An 18,844-nucleotide genomic window follows, 5' to 3' on the forward strand; every position below is an offset into this window, starting at 1 on the left:
GCACAATACTCAGCACTTGAGTATACCAAGCCCAGAGCTGAAGTTCGCAGGGTGGTTGCTGAAGATCCCCAGGTAGTTCCGCATAGCTTATGGAGGATGTTGTTTCGAGTCCTCAGCTTTTGAGCTAAGTTAAGAAGGTGTTGTTTGAAGCATAGTGTATGATCCAGGATGACACCAAGATATTTTGGGTTCCAATTGTGACGAAGAATTCTGCCTCTGAAACTTACCTCCAGTTTTACGTTCGCCAACTGGTTATTTAGATGGAAGCAACACACTTCTGTTTTACTCACACTGGGTTGGAGTCTCCAGAAGTAAATATCCTCGGAACAGTGAAGCAACTTAAATCACTTAATAAAAGCAAGTCTTCTGGTCCATACCAATCAGGTTCCTTTCGGAGTATGCTGATGCATTAGCTCCATACTTAACAATCACATACAACCGTTCGCTCGACGAAAGATCCGTACCCAAAGACTGGGAAGTTGCACAGGTCACACCAATATTCAACAAAGGTAGTAGGAGTAATCCACCTAATTACAGGTCCATATCGTTAAGTAGTATTTTGGAACATATATTGTGTTCGAACATAATGAATTACCTCGAAGAAAACTGTCTATTGACACACAGTCAACATGTGTTTAGGAAACATCGTTCTTGTGAAACACAACTACCTCTTTATTCACATGAAGTGTTGAATGCTATTCATAAGGGATTTCAGATCGATTCCGTATTTCTGGATGTCCGGAAGGCTTTTGACACTGTACCACACAAGCGGCTTGTAGTGAAATTGCGTGCTTATGGAATATCATCTCAGTTATGTGACTGGATTTGTGATTTCCTGTCAGAGGTCACAGTTCGTAGAAGCTGACGGGAAGTCATCGACTAAAACAGAAGTGATTTCTGGCGTTCCTTACGGTAGTTGTATAGGCTCTTTGCTGTTCCTCATATATATAAACGATTTAGGAGACAATCTGAACAACCATCTTACGTTGTTTGCAGATGATGCTGTAGTTTATCGACTTGTAGTCATCAGAAGATCAAAACAAATTGCAAAAAGGTTTAGAAAAGACATCTCTATTGTGCAAAAATTGGCAGTTGACCCTAAATAATGAAACGGGATAGGTCATCCACATGAGTGCTAAAAGGAATCCGTTAAACTTCGATTGTATGATTAATCATTCAAATATACAGGGCGTAAATTCAAATATATACCTAGGTATTACACTTACGAAGAACTTAAATTGGAAGGGACACGTAGAAAATGTTGTGGGGAAGGCTAACCAAAGACTGCGTTCTATTAGCAGGACACTTAGAAAATGTAACAGGTCTAATAAGGAGACTGCCAACACTACGCTTGTCCGCCCTCTTTTAGAATACTGCTGTGCGGTGTAAGATCCTTACCAGATAGGACTGATGGAATACACCGAAAAAGTTCAAAGAAGAGCAGCACGTTTTGTATTATCGCGAAATATGGGAGAGAGGGTCACAGACATGATACAGGGTTTGGGCTGGACATCATTAAAAAAAGGTGTTTTTCGTTGCAACGGAATCTTTTCACGAAATTCCAATCACCAACTTTCTCCTCCGAATGCGAAAATATTTTGTTGACACATATAGGTGTTCGTTCGTTCTTTTCCGCGCGCTATACGAGATTGGAATAATAGAGAATTGTGATGGTGGTTCGATGAACCCTCTGCCGGGCACTTAAATATGATTTGCAGAGTATCCATGTAGATGTAGATGGTGACGATTTTTTTGTTGTTGTTTTGGGACTTATACGTAATCAAAGAAGTATAACGAAAGAAACATTTTATTAATAATCAATTTAGAAAAAAAATCGAAACAAAAACATCGGAAACTAACGACACTATACAAATATTGTTTTTCTGTAAGATCTGTTTTCCAAGAAATAACTTATAAATAAAAACATTTATATCGTATACACGTTTGGTAAAGTCTAAACTATAAGAAAAGAGCATACATTCACTACTATAGGAAAACAGTAAAATACTGAGGACGGTCCAAATGAGCATTTAAAAAAAGATAATATTTAGGAGTCGTAGATATGCAATTCGTTGAACACACAAGCTTCGTTTTCACTTTCAGTTACCTGCATCTCATCTTCGTCTGAATCATAGCCACAAAGTTATGTTGCTGTTACGTGAACACTTGGAGTAGCATTTTCAACACTAACGTTGTTGTCGGGATAGCCATCTTGATCTGAATAGTCAGCTCCACATTTCTCAGTCCATCGCACAATGAACCCCTTGAGTGCGAGGTCGCAAAAGACCAATGGTGTTTACAGCATTCTACGCCCCACATAATGTCTACCATGCAGCCACAATGTTGAGTGCTAACGGCAACAGGGGGCGGGACTGGAACTGGAGGTATCCAGTGCTGAGCGCAGCATGAGGCTATGGACCACAGTTGAACTGCTTAGTCGACGAGTAACAACAGTGCTACAACAATCGTGATGTTGATACAAAGCAGAGCAATGGCAGTGATAAACAAAGCAAACATTGCATTATATCTACAACAGCAGTTGCCGATGTTGAGAGTCCGCCAGAAATTAAACCAAGGAATTTCGCAGTGTGAGAGAGAAGTGGCAGATAAAATATTAGCGTTTCTGCAAGATGATTCAGCGGAATGTGTGGTGTCGTGTAAGCTGGACTGTGTGAACAATGTACGTGAGGAGTACAATGATGACAATACGTGCTTAACAAGTGATATTAAAACAAGTGTCGAGCCATGTAGTTCATCATCCTTGTCTGACAGGGGGCCACAAATCTCGTCTCCAATAAAACGCAGTAAGGGACGATCGTTGTCCAAGAAGCGAGTAGTAAGCATCAATATGTACATGGAAGATCATCCGTAGCATAGTAAAAAAACAATTATGGACAGATTTCGTATAATATGACCGTGCAGTTCATAAGAAAAACTACAGATATTCAAGGGAGGCCATGGCACACTTAAAAAAACTGCTGTTTGCACGTTTCAAGGGACCATACAATTCACAGGCTGTGCATTATAGTGACCCACTACGTTATGCGCATAAAACTGTGCGCGACAGAGATTACAGTGATTTCAAGGGAAGCGGTGGATGGTAGTATAACTTCAAACAGTGCTACTTAATTGCAATACACAAGGTATCCAAATTTCAAATAAAGTGTCAGCTTGACGATGCACAGCAAACGGCGGTATCGGTACGAAAAATCGTAGGTGAGATAAACAAGCTTATCCCATGCACAAAATCCAGTGAGACAAGCGTCTTATGAAACGACTCCACAGAGACGTTTCAACACAACTCTTTTAAATGAGCCTTACTAACGACCCTGCACTTAAGGAAATCCTTATTAGTAAAATTCCTCAAAGTTAGGATCTGCAGCATTAACGCTTTTTGAATTCTCGAACGTATCCACTAAGCTGAAAATATTACACTAACTGCATCGCGGAGTCCCGAGACTTTTTTTTTTTTTACTTTATTGTTATTTTAAAACCTGTACAACAGTCCCGAGACCTTTAAGTTCGTTATTTACAATGCTTGTCTTGATAACAGAATGCAGTCGCCCGCCCCACACACCCATAGAGAGGCACTGAACTGCGCATGCTTCCTGATCAACAAATACGGAAGTTACTACAACTGCATGCTTTCCTGAATCCCAGAGACTCCGCAGCGTTGGTTAAAAGAAATGCAGATGATAAACAGGTATTCATTGGACAAATATATTATGCTAGAACTGACATGTGATTACATTTTCACGCAATTTGGGTGCATAGATCCTGAGAAATCAGTACCCAGAACAACCACCTCTGGCCGTAATAACGGCCTTGATACGCCTGGGCATTGAGTCAAACAAAGCTTGGATGGCGTGTACAGGTACAGCTGCCCATGCAGCTTCAACACGATACCACAGCTCGTCAAGAGTAGTGACTGGCGTATTGTCATGAGCCAGTTGCTAAGCCACCATTGACCAGACGTTTTCGATTGGTGAGAGATCTGGAGAATGTGCTGGCCAGGGCAGCAGTCGAACATGTTCTGTATCCAGAAAGGCCCGTACAGGACCTGCAACATGCGGTCGTGCATTATCCTGCTGAAATGTAGGGTTTCGCAAGGATCGAATGAAGGGTAGAGCCACGGGTCGTAACACATCTGAAATGTAACGTCCACTGTTCAAAGTGCCGTCAATGCGAACAAGAGGTGACCGAGGCGTGTACCAATGGCACCCCATACCATCACGCCGGGTGATACGCCAGTATGGCGATGACGAATACATGCTTCCAATGTGCGTTCACCGCTATGTCGCCAAACACGGATGCGACAGTCATGTTGCTGTAAACAGAACCTGGATTCACCCGAAAAAATGACGTTTTGCCATTCGTGCTCCCAGGTTCATCGTTGAGTACACAATCGCAGGCGCTCCTGTCTATGACGCAGCGTCAAGGGTATCCGCAGCCATAGTCTCCGAGCTGATAGTCCATGCTGCTGCAAAACTTCGTCGAACTGTTCGTGCAGATGGTTGTTGTCTTGCAAACGTCCCCATCTGTTGACTCAGGGATCGAGATGTGGCTGCACGATGCGTTACAGCCATGCGGATAACATGCCTGTCATCTCGACTGCCAGTGATACGAGGACGTTGGGATCCAGCGTGGCGTTCAGTATTACCCTCCTGAACCCACCGATTCCATATTCTGCTAACAGTCATTGGATCTCGACCAACGCGAGCAGCAATGTCTCGATACGATAAGCCGCAATCGCGATAGGCTACAATCCGACCTTTATCAAAGTCGGAAATGTGATGGTACGCATTTCTCCTCCTTACACGAGGCATCACAACAACGTTTCACCAGGCAACGCCCGTCAACTGCTGTTTGTGTATGAGAAATCGGTTATAAACTTTCCTCATGTCAGCACCTTGTAGGTATCGCCACCGGCGCCAACCTTGTGTGAATGCTCTGAAAAGCTAATCATTTGCATATCACTGCATCTTCTTCCTGTCGGTTAAATTTCGCTTCTGTAGCACGTCATCTTCGTGGTGTAGCAATTGTAATGGCCAGTAGTGTATATTTAATCCATTTGTCTTTTCTTTGTCGTCTTTGTTAGTTCGATGGACATGCTGGAGTCGGCAGTTCCAGGGTTTTGTTGTGGTCCATGGTTGCGGTTTGGGTTGTCTATTTGGTCATAAAATAAGATAAACTAAAATCAGCTGGTATTTCCTTCTTGTATATCTGTCAAGAAAATGGAGTATGTGATGATAATCAATGGAACATTTGAACAAATTACGTATTAATCAGGATATTTTCTTATGAAATTTTAGCGTGTATTGGTCAAGAAACTTTCTTATAACGTTTGAGGGTTTATCTAAACAGTAGTTGCATGCATGTCTGAAGGAACAGACATTGTTGACGATCTACGACTGAAGTAATATTACGGAATTTTTATCACAGTTGCTAATATTTTTGGCTTCAGCTGCATTAGGCATAAAAATCATACCTGTTGGTCGCACATGAAAATTTGTACCGGACCGGGTGTCCGGATTTCCCGCTAATCGGTCACTGTAACCATTTTGGCTATCCGAGCATATCCTTTGACGCATAGACGCTGTGGCGTAGAGTGAGTGGGGTCGGTCCTGGAAGCGTGCATGGGTATCCGCTCGCGATTAGCAGGAAATTCGGGTTCGAGTCCCGGTCCGGCAAAAATTTTCATGTACGATTTCCATGCCTAATACAGCTGATGTCAGAAGTGTTCGCAACTGCCACGAAAATTTCGTAGCAGCAGTTCTTAAGTTCTACTAGTTATCTTTTCCACTTATAATTTACATTTGTGTTTAAAAAATTTATTTGTCCGGTTTTAAAACTGAAGATGTGCAATTTTTTGGTTTGAACCTATTCGGGGAAAGATAATTTGTTAACGATATTGTCATATAACATGTCCAGCAACTTCTTACTTCTTATGTAACCTCATGCTCCGTAAGACACAGTTCATTCACCTGTTGATGGCCAGACTAAAATCAGAGTTCAGTTAGCTACTAATTCTGTACATGTGCCGCGTCTGTCGCCTGAAATTAAAAGATTATTCATTCTTCTTATTATCTTCTTTTCTTGAAATCTTCGCTAGAAACGATGAAACCATAGTCATTGCCCGGCTGCTAGCAAGATATTCTTCAATAATTCTAGTAGTACCTCATAGAGAAAAATACGGTAATTTCCTCCGTCGAGTCTGTTGGGCAGAAGATACGGCTCAATCACAGTAACGAAAACTGATCCTTTGTTGCAGTAAAATGTAATAGTGTGGCAGGCCAGATTCCACTGTGAGCGTGAAGAATACGGAGCAGTTGAATCAAATGCAAACGATGACCTATGGGGAATCCAGCATAAATCCAGCATCAATAACTCCAAGGACCCTTGCGAAGAAACGGTACCCTGGTGACATTTTTGTCATATAAATAAGTATACATATACATACACAGGTTTTCCCAGACAACCTTCGAGGAGTTGTAGAGGCTGTCTTGAAGAACAAACAGAGGATATCAGCCCGTGTCTGGAAACGTCACCCAACGAAGCTTCAAAGCGTCGAAGCCCTAGACGCCGCCACCTGCCGCTAGGCCAACACTTCAGGAGCAAACGCAACTTTGTGCACTCGCGCAGTTTATTTTTCTCCAGTGTACTGGAAAACATTGGAGATTTTTAGAGAGTTCCAGGAGGAAAAATAAACTACAGATGCAAACCCGGGTCCGAAACAGTCATCCACCGAGGCGACAGAGCATTGCATTCATAGGAGACAAAGGCTATCGAAGCAGCAGCCAGCTCCAAATGGTTCAAATGGCTCTGAGCACTATGCGACTTAACTTCTGAGGTCATCAGTCGCCTAGAACTTAGAACTAATTAAACCTAACTAACCTAAGGACATCACACACATCCATGCCCGAGGCAGGATTCGAACCTGCGACCGTAGCAGTTACGCGATTCCAGACTGAAGCGCCTAGAACCGCACGGCCACAACGGCCGGCGCAGCTAGCTCCATCTTCTCTACTGGCGACCCTAATCGTCATTCACGAGCAGTGAATACAAGACGGCGATGTGAGACGTTCTGCCTACGCTTTCTCAGCTCACAAAGTCACGTTTACTGCCGAAGGAGTGAGCCATTGGCAGGCGCTGGGGCCTATGGCTTCGAAGCTCTATAGCGTCGCTGGATGACGTGTCCAGAAATGGGTTCCTATCTTCAATTTGTTCCTCGAGACACACTCTAGAAGCCCTAGAAGTTTGTCGCAAACATTTCTGCGACACCCAGCGTGTATACTGTACACAGGGTGTTCCATGACGAATAGTAAATATTTAGCAATTGGTAGTATAGACTAATTTCAATAAAATATTCCGTATAGCCCATTTCTTTGGCCACAGACATGTAACTGATTGTAGAACTAATTTTTCATTTCACATTTTGGTATTTCCATTGCTATGGATCTATTTACTGACCGTCGGTTTTATTTTGAAGTTGAGGAGATATGCTTCAGTTTACAAAATAGAATTTTTCAACTGTGTTTGCAGTTGTGATTTGTTGGCCAATTCTGTTGTATCGTTTAACCGTCACACACATATTTACAAATGCCGAGTATGCCAAAAAAGTATTTGTGTACTTTTCTGATGCTTGTAGAGAATACAGTAAACTATTTTGTAACCACAGCGTGCCAGATTCGAGTAGTCATGTCTTAACTAACCTGCATGAGACCAGTGGCGTCCTCAGCAGCCATATCTCATTTGAAAGCGCAAATGAACAGTGTGTGGGTGAAGTGAAAGATATTATTCAGTTGTTAGCATGTAGTCGAATTGCGACAGTGGGTTAGCTAAGCGTGTTCGGTCAGAGGGTTAGCTGCCCTCTGTAATAAAATTGAACGGATCAACGATGAATTTGAACGGATGTCATGGGAGTCTGCCCTGACAAATGCGACGAACAATAACGGACAAATGAGATAAAAAAAGGGGTGGCGTCTTTGATTAATAAACAGAACGTCCTCGGTCCCAGATTAGAACCTTCGCACCTCTTAAATTTTGAATCAAAATCGTCAGCAATGGCGGCCGAAGACTTCCGGAAAAAGAAGTCACCCTCATTCAGTCAACGTCCTTGTCAAAGAGGACAGAGGAGCAGACAGAGTTTCAGGTCACTCTCTTGCCCTTAGGGTGGGAAACTGCCGCTAAAGATGGAAGAATCACCAATAATCTACGGTATGAGCAAGCAAAAGGCAATGGAAAACACTGGATTAAAGACACATAACTCGGCAAAAGATTCGGGAATAGTCCCCCATTCGAATCTCCGGCAGGCGACTGACAAGGGGTAGGTGACCAGGAGAAAAAAAATGAATAGCAAACGAAAGGATAACAGCCTACCTCAATCTAGATATTGTGGGGTGAGTGAAGTGAGATGGAAAGAAGACAAGGATTTCTGGTCAGATGCGTACAAGGTAATATCAACACCAGCAGAAAATGGTATAACGGCAGTAGGATTAGTTATGAATAGGAAGGGAAGGTAGAGAGTGTTTTACTGTGAACTCTTCAGCGATGGGTTGTTCTCATCAGAATCGACAGCAAACCAACTCCGACGACATTGGTTCAGTTAGCCATACCAACGTTGCAAGAAGAAGATGTAGAGATAAAGAAAGTACATGAGGATACTGAACGGTAATTCAGTACGTAGGGAAAGGAGTAGAAGAAAAGGTTATGAGAGAATATAGGCTTGGTGTTAAGAATGACAGAGAAGAAAGACTAATTGAGTACTACAATAAATATCAGCTATTAGTATGAATACTCTGTTCAAGAATCACAAGAGGAGGAGGTACACTCGGAAAAGGCCTGGAGATAAGGGAAGATTTCAGTTGGATTACATCATATTCAGGCAAAGATCCCTAAATCAGGTTTTGGATTGTAAGCCATATCCAGGAGCAGATATATACTCAGACCAAAATTTAGTAGTGATAAAAAATAGGCTGAAGTTTAAGAGGCTACTCAGGAAAATTCAATATGCAAAAAAGTGGAATACGGAAGTACTAAGGAATGAAAGGAATGAACAAGTACGCCTGAAGTGCTCTAAGGCTAGATATCGAAATCAGTGATGTCTTCTGCTGGTTCTGAAGATTTCGATTTCTAGCCATACACTGCCCCCCCTCCTTCCCCCCAAATGCCACACCAACAGCTACAGAAAAAAACAATGAACAAAGAGTTCTAGATTAATCTATTTTAAGACTGTTTATTTTTAAGTAACATTTCTCTATATGTATGTATGTATGTATGTATAAACGCCTGAAGATGAACAGAACATGTTCGAAACGCGTTGCATTATGTTAGATTAAGCATAAAATAAAAAGTGACTGGTAGCAGAAACTTGAAATAAATAATTATCCCATACAGTTGCATGGGGGCTTAGTTATTAAATTTGAAAATAATTTTTACTCTTGGTGGCTGTATGTCCGATTACGCTGTGTCTCGTAAACGGTTGGCCCTGACTAGTTTTAGTACGCAATCTGACTGCATAGAACAACAACAAAGAATGAAATGAAAATTTCCTGTTAACACAATTAATTAATTAAGTCCCCAGCAACTATAAAACCTACGAAACCAAAGCACATGTGTAATTGTTCTGTGTGTGGGAGTGTGACTCAACGTACACATCTGGCACGGCTCTTCTTCAACAAGACAAGAAATCTCAAATACCATTTATACTGACGTGATAGAAAAAAATTAGAAATACTATAATTGCGCAAGAAACCCAGAATTACACTCTAATACAAGAACACACGCCAGATGCTTTGTTGACTGAACCTGTAATGACGCATTATTCAGGACACTGAAATAATGAGAGAGAAAAGAAATATTTTTTTTTACCTCCATTTATATCGATGAAAAGCACTCTAAACATTACAATTTCTCCACACCGACTCGCCACTACCACATCTCAACAAGAACTTTTCAGTATCACATCTCAGCAAGCACTGCCTACCACGAGTTCTCAACAAGCACTTTTCACTAGCACATCTCAACAAGCACTCGCTACTACGAGTTCTCCCCAAGCACTGCCAGTGGAGGCGGCTGAATAATACTCTTTGGCGCAATCTCTGGCGCTGTGGCTCAGTGTAGCCACCTTTCACAGTCACGGTGCACAAACATAGCCATTATGGCTGAAAATACCAATACTGTTTACTAATGAAGCCACTTTCATTCTTGATGGTATCATCAGCACTCGTAACTCACATTGGTGTTCTAACAAAGACACACAAACCATTGTGAGGACGCTTATAGGAACGATTCTCTGTAAATGTGCGGTCTGATATGACAGACAGTCAGTTGATTGGGCTTGTTGTGTTACCGCTTCGTCTTACAGGGCCCCTTTATGTAGATTTTCTTGAAAATAAGCATCCACCGTTACTGGAACACGTTCCTTTAGCTACAGTAATGACTATGTTCCTCCGTCACGACAAGTTCGCCCCACACTCCCGTCGTCAGGTGACATATAGTCTAAATTTAAAATTCTCCCGAAGATGGACAAGCAGCAATGGTCATATTTCTGGACACCAAGGTTTGGACCGATGACTTCAGATTTTTGCCCGAGGAAGTTGCTGAAAGACAAAGTTCATAAACATGTGCCATGAATTAGCAATTCACAGCGCAGTTGATTTCCCACCACACTTAGCAGACGGGGTACTCTTGCCACTGTTGGGGGCACACGAATCTGCTAGTTTGTAAATGCGAGCTCTTTAGTTTCAACATTTTTTGGGGAGGTAGTTCTGATCAAAACAAGAAAAAAGTCCGATAAATATCGGCTCTAAAATGCATACCTTAAAAGTTGTGGGCACTCGTTGGGAAGAGACGTGTCTCACGTTAGCGAATATGAACAAGTGCTCATAGCTCGTAAGTAATGCATTTTAGATCCCATGTTTGCTAAACATTTTTTATTGCTTTGGTCCATAGTAACAGACATCTGAAAGTTGTCTACCCCACAATCTTAGCAACAACAGTACCAGTACATGTATTTCACAGTCAGATGTACGAAAACGATTTTCGTTTGTAACTTTCGACTCTGTCGTTTCTGGATCAGTGTCTCTGACGTCAGATTGATACATTTACCGTTCTCAATCATCAAATGGTTCAAATGGCTCTGAGCACTATGGGACCCAACTGCTGTGGTCATCAGTCCCCTAGAACTTAGAACTACTTAAACCTAACTAACCTAAGGACATCACATACACCCATACCCGAGGCAGGATTCGAACCTGCGACCGTAGCAACAGCGCGGCTCCGGACTGGAGCGCCTAGAACCGCACGGCCACCGCGACCGACGTTCTCAATCATCCCTGAAAGTTTGTAACATCAGTACGGAATCACCAACTACATGATATAAAGTGGTGTACCAGAGCTTCAAAACTTTCATGTTAAACGGCTCTTGTCGCGGAAGCCTACGCAATTATAGCTTCGACAGCTGCCCAGGTTGACTATTGGCGACGTAATTCGGAAGAAGAAATCGAGAGTTATAAAATGCTACAAGCAGTCCAGCTAATACAATTAATGCGCGTATGGCGCGTCTCCTCATAAGCCACATATTTCTGTGGTCAGCGCTAAGTGACGTATGAGGCGCTGCAAAGAGCGACGCCATCGAACAGTGGACGACTGGGAACGGGTGACTTAAAGTGATGAATATGGCAGTCAGATGGAAGAATTTGGGTTTGGCCAATGCCTGGAGAACGTTATCTGGCATAATGTGTAGTGACGTGAAGCACGGAGTAGATCGCATTACAATATGAGGGTGTTTTTCGCGGTTAGGGCGTAGTTCCCTTATTGAGCCTAAGAAAACGCGGAAGGAAATCAACTCATTTTACATCGTTGTGTACCGCGTACAGGAGAGGAACAGTTAGGAGACGATGATCATTTGTACGAGAATGACATCGCAGTCTGTCATAAAGCAGCACTTGTAAGGCGATGGTTTTAAACAACAACATTCGTGGCATGCCTGCTTTATATACCCTCCACTGTTAGTGGTGCGGCTTGCCGTCTGAGTGGTTACTGCACGTTGACCTAGAACAAAGGTGGTGGCCACATTAATGTGACCAGACCGTGTAGATAGTTGCTGTGGTAGAGATGGTCCTGTCACCATACCATCCATAAATATACCACATGAAACGAAAATTAGAAGCAGCGGTCATAGTTATATCGGGCGTTACAACGTCTTTGCATCAAACGTCCAGGAGTGATAGATCGCATCACGGGGAACATACATTAATCCTTGTTCCACAGATCATGAATACGATATTTCGTAATGATGTGGAACGTATCACTTTAAGATAAGTTTTATTTACACCAAATAATTTGTTTTCTTTTTTTTTTACAGTTACTACTTCATATTTGTATTTTGTATCGGTTATGCCACTAAGAGGCGGCAGAGTGTAGGCGCCTTGTGGTGCGCGTGTTCCTTGTGTGTTGCCTATAATCCAGTTAACTGCTCCATATGAAAATAGGTAGGCCGAGTTCCTGATTCGCCCCAAAATATCTTTATCTGCTTAGAGACGCTCATTCTTAAGATTTTCTTTTTGAAAATGACTATCACGTTACTGGGGTAGATACTGTGCAGATGCACCACAGCTGGTTAGTAGGCCCTTGTAATTCGGCGGAATCTTGTCACGGCTTCGATAAAAGGACCAATAGCGACGCCGGGAAGCGTCTCTAACAAAAGTTATTTACAATGACGTGATCCATCACATACAGGAGTTTGATGCAAAGACTTTGAAACACCACGTTTAATTTTATTATGCGTTTACCTTGACCAAAAATATTTTATTAATTTCTTTCTGCAATTAGTCCACAAGCCGTTTTCAAATGCACATGAAATACATTGATGCAAAACACCTCATCAGTGTTGTCAGTACAAATCATACGTGTAAAAAACGTCATTTCGACTCAGTCACTATCGAACCAGTGTTGCTCATTGTGATACTTTCGCTCTTCTCCGCCATCACTGAACGTTTGTATAATCGACAAGAAAATACCTTGCAAGTCGTTGTATGCAGGGTAATTCAGCTATCCACATCACTGTAGTTTTATGCAACACGTAATGTTATATGTGGCCTACGTAACCCACGCGCTTGATTGTTATATTCTCTAACTCGTTATACGAAAACTATTAGTCCCCCAGACAAAATGAAGAGGACTTTTTTCTAGGAAATTTAATGCATTTAAATTTTGTATTGGGATACGTTTTTGCTGGCAGCCACGGTTTTCAAGAAAAAACGCACAGAAGTCACCTCCAAAAGCTTCAAACGCACCTACGAGTACACTCATCCCTCACCAGTCTGGGTTTCTAGTATATTGTTCGTGGCGCTCATTCCTACCACTATACAAAAATTTCCAACCATACGAACTACTCCCGATATTCGACGTTTCTTGGTCTCTCTTGACTGGGCTGTTACGCCACCAGCGTGGTCGGCTACCTCATTAACTTTATTAATTTAAACGTGCCCTTGGGGATAATGAAAGAAAAACGATTTTCGTAAACGTTACCTAAAACTGATTACGTTGACAATTTGATCGAAACTTAACCTTTATAAACGCAGTAGTTTTGTAGTCACAAAGCCCGACGAATAAAACAGTGTAATTGAAAACGAAACAAATTACCCCTCGGTAACAATTTTTAGTCTTGTGTACCAGGTTTCAACACTTCTAAGAGTGCGTTCATCAGAATTAGACATGCAAAGTGGTTTATGACATAGTTACAAATTCATGTAAGAATTTTTTATATATATAAAAAGTGTAAGTACTGACTAACAATACCAGACAAGAACAGTGCTCACTTGTCAAGTATAAAATAAATAACAGGCCAGAAGGGCTTTAGTCACAAAAATTCAAAAAGGAATGTGTGAAGGCGGGCCTCTAAGGACTGCTTATGCCAGTACAGCCACAGGTTGCAACGGACTCTCTGATGAAGACACTCTTAAAAGTGTTAAAACCTGGCCAATAAGACTAAAAATTTTGACCGAGAGCTCAATTGTTTCATTTTCAATTTATAAACGGTTACTGAACCAAGGAGCCATGTTTAAAACAATGTAATTGCTTATTTTATGCTATTAAATTTCACAGAGTCCTTAGGTAAATTTTACTCAAACGTCAATTTTACAGTTTTTAAGTGCTCGACTAAGCCGATGGTGTAATAAGGCCAGTCAATGAAGACCAAACACGGTAGAATGTGGAAAGTAATTCGTGCAATCGCAAATATTTGTACAGTGGTAGGAGGGACTGCCATGAGCAACTACTAGAAATTCTGACCAGTGGTGGCTAAGTTTGAGTGGGGGTGCGTTTGAAGGTCACTTTTGTACAGTTTTCTTGAATAACTCATGTTAATTTTTTTCTGTAGGACCAATAGTTTGCGCGCAGCGAGCGACAGAATATGAAAATTTCGCGCGTAGTTTACGAAGGACAGCTAAAACACTGCGAGTTGCATAAAATGAGATCGGTAGGGGCAGCCGAATCGCACTGTATGTAGTTTGATTTCAGGCAGCAAGCGCCGAGTGACAGTAATAGTGTACTTGAAATGATAGTTGCTTTCTGTGACGAATCGGCGACACTCTACCGCAAACCTGATCACGTGATTGCTTGCTTTGGTAGAAGCTGTTACCAAATGGCTGAACCCTATAAAAATTGTTCTCACAAAAGGTGGGTTCACAACCACCCAAAAAATTACGCTGCGTTCTCAGGTGCTTGTCCGTGAACTGTTGGTCGGATAGTAGGAAGGGATGGGACTGACACATGAATGATGTTAACTGGTGCCATTCTTGATGCGCTATTTGCCCAACACAGAGCTGAAAAGCATTCGATGAACTGTAGCAGTCCGTCGCACCATTTGTAATTATGAGAAAGAAAGACTCCAATCGATTGTCATATGTGAAATGCACATCACCGATAATAATCAGCATGCACAAGGAAGGCGCGGCTATACGCCTAAAGCCAAGGAAAGAAATATATGCCTACACGCGCACAGTGTCTGAAGCGTGCGCCGTTAACTAGGTCTCTCCAACAGACCGCGGCTGCGGCACGCATTGCGAACAACGGTCCCGGATTTCCACAGAAATAGAACTCTGCCAGCATTTCCCGACGCTATTTCTGCAGAAACTAAGACTGAATAGCGTTTCGGATTCCGAAGAATGTGCAGCCCGGCGTACAACGGCCAAAATTCAGATTCTGGAAGCAAACTGCGGCTTGCTTGCGAGTCCTGATTTTCTGTGACCGACTATGCGTTTAGAGATTCAACTGTCATACACGGCTATGAATAATGCATCGTTACTACTTATAACAATATCTACACATCACACAGAACACACCAAAACAAATAATTAATCTCACTGTCTGCCACTGAGCTTCTGAAAATATAATCAACATTTAGCTCAGAATCAGAATACCCCGATTGAAATTATTCTCTTCATAGTCGGATCCACAGCCTCAATATATTTTATGAAGGCCAAAGCATTTTTCTGTTATGGACTGCTGAGTTTATAGGAACAAGGTGAACTTTTACCTGAACGGTGCGATTGAGGGGGCAGGTTGTTATACGAAAACTGCTCACTAAATGCTTCGAAGCCAAGTCATAACTAAATTACTGCGTCATAGCGTTTAGCGTCACATATGCACTTGGTCGTTACGGCTGGTCCCGCATGAGTAAGAAAGGAAAATGGACTTGTGTGTACCACTGCTTAGTTACTGTATCCGTATCCCACCTTCCATGTACCTCCATGCCTAATCCATTCTCTCCCTTCTCAATTTCTACCACCTACCACTATCCAACGCTGAAATCCGCCCCGAGATATATCCTTCCTTCCACCTCTGGTCGACAACGCTCCACCTCAACCCATTCTTCCGTTTTCTTCCTCTCCCTTAATTATCTGCAAGCTGCTTCCTGTGGTTCATATAGGAGCCCTTTTAGATCTCATCATTCCACCTCCATCATGAATATGATCATTTTAATGCACCACCTATATCACCATTGTACCAAAGCAGCATCAACATCGTATCTGATTGCATAACTTTCGTGTAAGTTCATCTAAAATTTTTAAAAATCATGAAATTTTTTACCTAGGAAAATATTTTTAAAAAATTACTTCGTCTGTTTTACATAACAGCAGATATTGTTAAACATGTAAAACGTTTGCATAAAAACCGGTTTTATTCGTTGGCTAGCCCACACCCTCGTAGGGAACTGAAATAAGAACAAAGGGGAAAGCAAGAATGTCGGAGCAAACTTCTATCCCACGTAAACTGATATTGTTTTACATAAGATACTGAAATGGAAGGGAGCAGGGGGTTAGGAGTGGCAAAACGCAGAGCCAAAAGAAAAACGACTGAACAACATTTATTTTCCTCAAGCGGCATTTTAACGCTAACAAAATGAACTCTAAAAGCTACCATAAAGTATTCAACAGATGCCACAATCAAAATGATAGTTCAAGTTCTCAATACCATTTTTTTTAAGTTCAGCACATATAACTCTTTAAATACGATAAACAGTAAGAGAATCACTTTTAATGAAATTTAAACAATGAAAAACCTAAAAATATTACTGACAATTCCAGGACCTGTAATAGATACATTTGGTTATTATTTAGACGATGATATAAGTTGATCAGCTTGAGCTAAGCCCAGACATCGCTTAGTCCTTGCATTCAGTTCCTGAGATAATATAAAACACGCACGTGGCCACAAAGTGACAGAAATGAATGGTTCAAATGGCTCTGAGCACTATGGGACTTAACTTCTGAGGTCATCAGTTACCTTGAACTTAGAACTACTTAAACCTAACTAACCTAAGGACATCACACACATCCATGCCAGAGGTAGGATTCTAACCTGCGACCGTAGTGGTCGTGCGGTTCCAGACTGTAGCGCCTAGAACCGCTCGGCCACTCCGGCCGGCACAGAAATGAATATAACACCTTTTCAGGTGTAACCTTACTCAATAATAACAGTAGTAATTTAACACATGAGTGTTTAGAAGAAGCCAACGGCCTAGCCGTTGTGGTAACACCGGTTCCCGTCATCACCGAAGTTAAGCACTGTCGGACTTAGCTAGCACTTGGATGGGTCGCTATAAGTGTCTGCCGGGTGCTGTTGGCAAGCGGAGTGCACTCAGCCAGTGTGAGGCCAATTATGGAGCTACCGGTCACGAAAACTGACAACAGCTGGGAGAGTGGTGTGCTGACCACATGAGCAACCACAAATAGTGATGCCTAAGGGCTGAGGATGACACGGTGGCCGGTCGGCACCACTGGACCTTCAAGGCCTGTTTGAATGGTGTTTGTTTGTCTATATTTAGAAGAGAAAAATGCTTTCAAACGTCAACCTGTTTCAAGTTTTAATGCATAGGCCTTTAAAAAGAAACGCACAATTTAACAAAAAAACGATTAATTTCTTGTAAATAAGCACATAAATGATACTTCAGTAACGATGAGCATTAAAATCTACATCCGGACTGTCATTTACAAATAGTCTTAAAATAACTTGACCATGCACTGCAGATGCACAATGGTAATGAGGCTGAAATAACGGCCGCTACTCAAAGCTAGACAGCGTAATACGCTACAACTCAAATACAATCTCTATAGCAAAGCCTCGCTCAAAGAACAAGAGTTGCAACCAGAACTTTAGTCGCACGTAACAAAACGTGCTCACTGTTTTTCTTTCTACTCCTGTCTTTGGCTGTACAGTGAATGCTGGGAGTTCAGCATCCACAAACTACAGCAGTACGAAGAAAAAACGTGCCGACTCTTAAGATGCAAATCTGCGACCACAAAGGCAGAGGAAAGTTGCAGTCCTTTAAATACGTTAGGCACACTTGTCACAGCCAACCCCAGCTGCTATGCTGAATAGCAGCCAAACACTGAGGCCAGGAGCGCGCGCACGTGCGTTTGAATGAGCTAGGTGTTCAGCCATGCGGCCTCTCGCGACACGCCAACACATTCGTCACTACGACACGACTAGCAGATGGTTTCATGAGAGGCAGCTATCGATTCTAACACACCCACGTCTCAATAGCCTGATGCATGCACATCTACATTTGAAAATAGCCGGTAGCTGAACTTTATAGTAATACAAAACACACTGACGCGAAAAAGTTCCCAAGCCAAAAATTAATTAATGGAGAGCAACGAAATTTTGGGAATAAATTTTTCTCGCAAACATATTTAAGTGATTAACATTACAAGACCACACGTTAATGCAAGCGCGTGGTAATTCATGGCGAATGTGAAATGCTGGTGCATTTATAACTGGTGTAATCGCCAGAATGTTGAACGCAAGCACACAAATGTACATGCATTGTGTTGTACAGGTGCCGGATGTCACTTTGTGGGATGGAGTTCCAAGCCTGTTGCACTGTAGGTCAATACTGCGGTGGTTAGTGCTGTTTGTAGATGACGCTGGGGTTGTCGTCCGATGACGTCCGAAATGTGCTACATTGGAGATATAGCTGATTATCGAGCAGGTCAAGGCAGCGCAACATGTCAATACCTTGTACAACATGTGAGGTTTCAACAATAGTATGTGGCCTTTTTCAAAACATACCCTGGAATGCTGTTCATGAATGACAGCACCACAGATCGAATCACCAGATTGACGTCGAAATCAGCGGTCAGAGTACGTGGAACAACCACTAAAGTGCTCCTGCTGTCATACGGAATCGCTAGCCAGCCGTAACACCAGGTTTAGTTCCTATGTGTCTAGCACACAGACAGGTTGGATGCAGGCTCTCAACTGGCCTCCTCCTAAGCAACACATTGGTATCACTGGCACCGAGGCAGAACCTGCTTTCTTCAGAAAAGACAAGAGA

General features: G+C 42.2%; 1 protein-coding gene across 1 annotated transcript in view; it reads left to right on the forward strand.

The window, feature by feature from the left end:
* The window catches only part of LOC124775905, a 476,308-nt gene that overhangs the window by 268,712 nt on the left and 188,752 nt on the right, over positions 1-18,844 (forward strand). The window lies entirely within an intron of this gene.

Source organism: Schistocerca piceifrons, chromosome 2, assembly GCF_021461385.2.
Source record: "Schistocerca piceifrons isolate TAMUIC-IGC-003096 chromosome 2, iqSchPice1.1, whole genome shotgun sequence".
In the NCBI taxonomy this organism is placed as follows: domain Eukaryota; kingdom Metazoa; phylum Arthropoda; class Insecta; order Orthoptera; family Acrididae; genus Schistocerca; species Schistocerca piceifrons.